A 6,000-nucleotide genomic window follows, 5' to 3' on the forward strand; every position below is an offset into this window, starting at 1 on the left:
TTTGCTTTGTGGGTTATATTTGTGTAGTTCATCTGAAAGCACAGCTGTGTTGTCTTGGACTGCATGTTGACAACCCCTCTGCTGTTCTTACACCAACATCATCAAGAAAAGGAAAGATATGCATCTATATAGCATCTTCTATGATGTTGGGCCATTCTAAAACACTTTCAGATAATGAGGTACTTTGGCTTTTGCAATACAGGAATCACAACATCAGATGTTGGTGAGGTGGCATTTGGAATATTCTGTAGTTTTGGTCATCCTGTTATTGGAAAGGTGCTAAGCTGGGAAGAGTGCAGAGGAAATTCACAAGGATGTTGCCGGGATTGAGGGCCTGAATTATAGGGAGAGGTTGAGCAGGCTGGGGCTTTATTCACTGGAGTATAGGAGAATGAGATATGATATTATAGAGATGTATAAAATCATGAGGGGCATAGATGGGATGAATGTGCACAGCCTTTTCCCTAGGTTTGGGGAATCAAGAACGAGAGGGCACAGGTTTAAGGTGAGAAGAGAGGGATTTAGCAGGAACCTGGGAGCTACTTTTTCACCCAGAAGGTGGTCTGTATGTGGAATGAACTGCCAGAGGAAGTGATTGAGGCAGGTACATTAACAAGATTTAAAAGGCACTTTGACAGGTACACGATAGGAAAGGTTTAGAGGGATATGGGCCATCGTGGACAAATGGGAATTTTAGTTGGCCTGGACCAATTGGGCTGAAGGGCCTGTATCATGCTGTAGGACTCTAAGTGTGCACAGCGAGGTCCCAGAACTTCTGCCTGTTCCCTGTAACCCTTGGCTCCCCATAGACCAAAGAATTGTCTGTCTGTCTTGAATATGTTCATTGATCCAGCCTCCACATCTCTCTGCAGTGGAGAAATCCAGAGATTCACAATACTGTGAGAGAAAAAAAAAATCTTCTTTATCTTCGATGGACAGCTGCTCATTCTGAAACTATGCCCACTGCTTCTAGATTCCAGAGGGGAATCATTCCTCAACATCTAACCTGTCAAGCCCACTCAGGTTTATATGGTTTAATAAGGTCATTTCTCATTTTTCTGAACCAACCTGACAATTGTGAAGAAAAAGTTCATTCATTGTTTGCATGTGACTCCAAAATTATGTGCAATTATTTAACATTTGAAGAAAAATCACAAACTGCATACAGATTTGCACAAAATACAACAATGAAAAATTTCCCTCAGCCCCAGAAGAAATTGACATGCAGTACAGTGCAAATTCAACACGATTTTTTGCATGCAAATGAATTTCTACCCTCAACATGGTATCAAAATTTAAATATTAGGGAATAGAAAGGATTAATAATGAAGTGCAAAAGAGTTTATTTTGGTATGACCTATAAGAACGGCACATATTCCTATTATAAAGAGAAATTTAATAGGCTAAATAAACAGGGATATCTGGAAATGTAGATCAATAAATCACTAAAAACAGTAATGTAAATTGATTGAAGCATGTAAGGATTAATGTCAAAGGAATGGATTGAAAATAAAGGAAGGCAATATTACATTTCTAACCGTAAAAATGTATTTTAAAGCATCAAGCCTTCAGGGGACTGTTCAGATATTCTGTCACTCTAGATCCCCCAAAAAACCCATTCAAGTACCATGAAGAAGGCACACCAGCAATTCTATTTCATTAGGAGTTTGAGAAGATTTGGTACGTCACCAAAGACTGTTACAAATTTCTATAGATGTACAGTGGAGAGCATTCTGACTGGTTACATCACCGCCTGGTATGGATCCTCCCATACACAGGATCACAAGAGGCTACAGAGGGTTGTAGGCTCAGCCAGCTCCATCATGGACACAATCCTCCCCACCATCCCGGACATCTTCAAGAGGCAGAGCCTCAAGAAGGTGGCATCCATCATTAAGGACCCTTATCATCTAGGATATGCCCTCTTCTCATTAATAACATCAAGGAGGAGGTACGGGAGCCTGAAGACCCACACTCAATGATTCAGGAACAGCTTCTTCCCCTCTGCCATCAGATTTCTGACTAATCAATGAACCCATGAGTATTACCTCATTATTCCTTTTTTTGCACAATTTATTTTGTAATTTATAGATTTTTGCTGCTGCAAAACAACAATTTTCACATTATATGTCAGTGATAACAAATCTGATTCTGATTCATTCTCCTGGGATACCCTTCTGATCCAGGCAGCAGAGCTCATGGGGAGGTGAGCTGGGGTTGAATTAAAAGTAGATGGGGTGATGATCAGAGATAAGACCAAGGGAGATGGGGTGAAGGTCTGAGTTGTGGACACAGTCAGGAAGGGTTCAGGTATGGAGATGACTGGTTTGATGGAGGAGATTGAATGTCATGAAGATGATTATGTTTCAGGTCAGGAAGGTGATCAGGAGTACCTGAGGACTCTCTACTCTCCAGAGTTTAGGAGAATGAGAAATAACCTTGTTAAAATGTACAAAATCCTTAAGGGCCTTGACTGGGTAGACACAGAGCTGATGCTCCCCCTGGCTGACATGTTGAGAATGAGGGGTCACAGTCTCAAAATAAGATGAGGTGTTGGTTATTCAGGACAGAGATGAGGGGAAGTTCCTTCACCCAAGGGGCAATAATTTTCTGGAATTCTTTACCCAAGAGGTCAGTGGAGACTCAGTCACCGAGTACACTCAAGAAAGAGACTTAACTTTATAGATTTATAGAACTTTATATATGAATAATAGAAAAATAGGGGGCTATGTGGGAGGAAAGGGTTAGATAGATCTTAGGGCAGAATAAAATGTCGGCACAACATTGTGGGCCGAAGGGCCTGTATTGTATTCTATGTTCTATGTATTAAAGAATCAAGGGATATGAAGTTAGTGCAGGAAAGTGGTGCTGAGGTAAAGGACCAGGCATAATCTTACTGAATAGTAGACTAAGCATGATGGTCTGAATGGCCTATTCCTGCTTCTATTTCTTACATTCATAATTTATCAAAAGTTCTGAAAGTTAGCAGGAAGAGAATGGAGGTCCTGGTGTCCAATGTGTGGTACAGCTTCCTGTCAGTAATCAAACATGTGTCTCATGCCATGTCTCCCCGCATGCCCAGTAGCCCACTTGCCCACACACATTGATGTGGATCCGATTTCAGGATGTGTACTACTGGCACCACAGAGAACTCTCTTCAGACGCTTTGAATAAAAAAAATCACTCAGTTTTTGTTTCAGAATTTCTATGCCTTGATCCCCAAAAGACAAAAAAATAATGCCAAGAAAGTGTAGAAATGTTTACAAGGATATCACCAGAGCTGAGGAGATTCAACTCTCAGGAAGGATTGATCAGGGTGGGCATAAATATCTAGAAAAGAGAAATCTAAGAGGAGATTTGATATTTTTTGTTAGAATGAAGAGGTTTGAGAGAATAAATTTTGAGAAGCTGCCTTCACTTGTCTGGGGGGCATGGATGTAAACTGAAGTCATATTTATGTCATGTCTTTCACACCCCAGGTTGTCTAGGAATCTGGTAGGTGGTCTCTTCTCACTATCAGCCAAACAAGGTCTTAATGATTGAAAGTTCTGGTGATGAGGCATTCTATCAAATAACTTTGCCAGTCTGCTTGATGAATCATTGCAAGAATCCATCACCTTCTTTTCCTGCAGGACCTTTAGGATATTTGTGTAAAGCACTGTCCGAAAAGTCCCAGAAATGCTGGCTTATCAGCTGATTAGTACTTGGTTCCATGGGACTGGATCGACCCAGATCTGTTGGAGGTTATACAGCACAATGCTTCTAGTTGGCAGCAGGTCAGAATCCACGTGGAAGAGCACCATTTCCCTCATCTACAAGCAGAAGGGGGAGGGGGAGGACATCAGAAATTGTTGACCTACCTCACTGTCCAAGGCCATTGTCAGTTGGTGAAGTGTGTTCACCCAGATCTGACCTGCGTTGCACCCAGCAGGAAGGTCTCTGAAAACTTTGTTTAAGTCAGTGATATCCCCACCATGTGGAATTGATGCATTCTGCAGTGACCATGGGAGTCAGTCCCCACATGCCAAATCTGTGCTGGTTGGTGGTTAATTAGCTACTGTAAATTGCCCCTAGTGTGTCGGTGGGTAGCAGGATGGAGATGCGAGAGGAAAAATAGGTTTAGTGCAGATGGATCCCTGATGCCCAATGTGGATGCCAAAAAGCCTGTTTCCATACTGTATCACTCTACAACTTCATGACAATTGCCTATGAGTAGGTCAGGGGTTGGACAGTTGCACAGCCAACTCTGACCAGGGGTGGGCTTTTAACAGGATATTGCACGTTAGCATGTAGGACCGACTCTCCAAAATGAGGTTTGGGGAGAATCCACAATTGGATATGGATGTTCCACAGTCATCAGGAGTGAAATGCTAATAGAATGGGAAATGGAAAGCTTCTCAATCACATATGGAGTTAGGAAAGGTTGCTCTCTTTTCAGTTTGTGTGATGTACGTAAAAGTCTTTAGTAACCTTGTATAACCAATGTTCACTTCACATTAGGTCTGATCACCCAAAGGGATTGGGAGTTTGGTTTAGGTGGGATGGGGTATGGACTCACTGGGTGGGACAAATAGCCAAGGTGACAGAGAAACCTGATTTGTGGAAACACTGCTCCTTCTCAGTTTCAAGAAAGAAGCTGGCTATTGGATGTGAGGAGCTCTCAGCGTTGTGATATGTGGTATAGGTATAGCACAGACTGCACTCCTGCAACAAAGCCATTCTCCATTTTTATCTGGAGATCAAAATGGATCAAGTCCACAGAGATACAATGTTCAGATTTCCAGAGAAAGGGGTGGGAAAAATGTGCTCCTCAACCTGGTGGCTACACTTGTGTGTGGCCACATCTAGATGTGCCAGGACACTGGGTAGACACGTCCAAGGGTCACCAGGTGCTAAGTTTCTCTCTCACCCCTGGTGTTGTGACTGGGACTGCTGGCTCCATTGCCACGAAACACTGTATTCTGTGCAACAAGCTCTGTACCAGCAGTCCCTCACAGAAAGCTGCGTGGAAAATAATACCCTTGGCTAGAATAGACTTATGCTCAGCCTAATTTATATGCAAAGAATGTTCTCATCTTCACAGCTCCTGTTTCACCAAGAGACATTTGCAATTAGCTTATGGTGCTCATGCTGACCACATGGAGGTAAAGCAATGTCACCATCTGCAGGTAAACCAATGCATTGCAGTCCACTTTCACACTGACCCTGGACAATACAGCATTCTAATCCCACTCCAATGTTCACTTACCATAGCCAGTGACAAATTTGACTCCATTGTTTGAGGGAAGCAAACATACTGATGTTTTCCTTAAGTCTCCAAAGGTTCTGAAAGCAAAGCCTGAAGATCCCAATGGCTTCTTTTACACTTCCCACGGTTGCCACTTGCTGAGCTGTGGGACTGTAGGTGGTGGCACTACAGTACAGTGTGCTAGTCTTCCTTTGTTAAAACATTGTGGCTTGAAATCAAACTCCACGTTATCAATAACAAATCATTGGTATGAAATTTACGAGCATGTTAGTTTGACCACATTAATATGCAGGGAATGGAGGGATATGGATCACGTGCAGGCAGAAAAGATTTAGATTTTGGCATTGTATTCAGTACAGACATTGTGGGTCGAAGGACCTGTTGCTATGTTCTAAATTTCTCCATCCTTTCCCTCAGTGAACAGCTGAGTTTACCAATTTCAAACAGTCTGTTTAAAATAAGAGCATCAAAGTTTGCATTGATTTCCAATGTGGATAGGAAACATTGCTCTGCTGTGTCATTTCACAATCAATCCCACCTGGGGTAAATCACTCTTTCTCTTTTGAATTTTAGGTCAAATGTGGGCCCACAATTGGAACATCTGTCTGCCTTCTGGAACTGTTTTAAAGGCTACTTCTGCTGGAATTCCTGGACATGACCCTCAGTGTTGCCAGGAAGTAGCCAAGGATGAACATAAACCTATCCTACACCACTGAATGCAACACCAGGAAGTGTAATAAGGGTAAAAACTT

Source organism: Pristis pectinata, chromosome 7 (genome assembly GCF_009764475.1).
Source record: "Pristis pectinata isolate sPriPec2 chromosome 7, sPriPec2.1.pri, whole genome shotgun sequence".
Lineage (NCBI taxonomy): Eukaryota > Metazoa > Chordata > Chondrichthyes > Rhinopristiformes > Pristidae > Pristis > Pristis pectinata.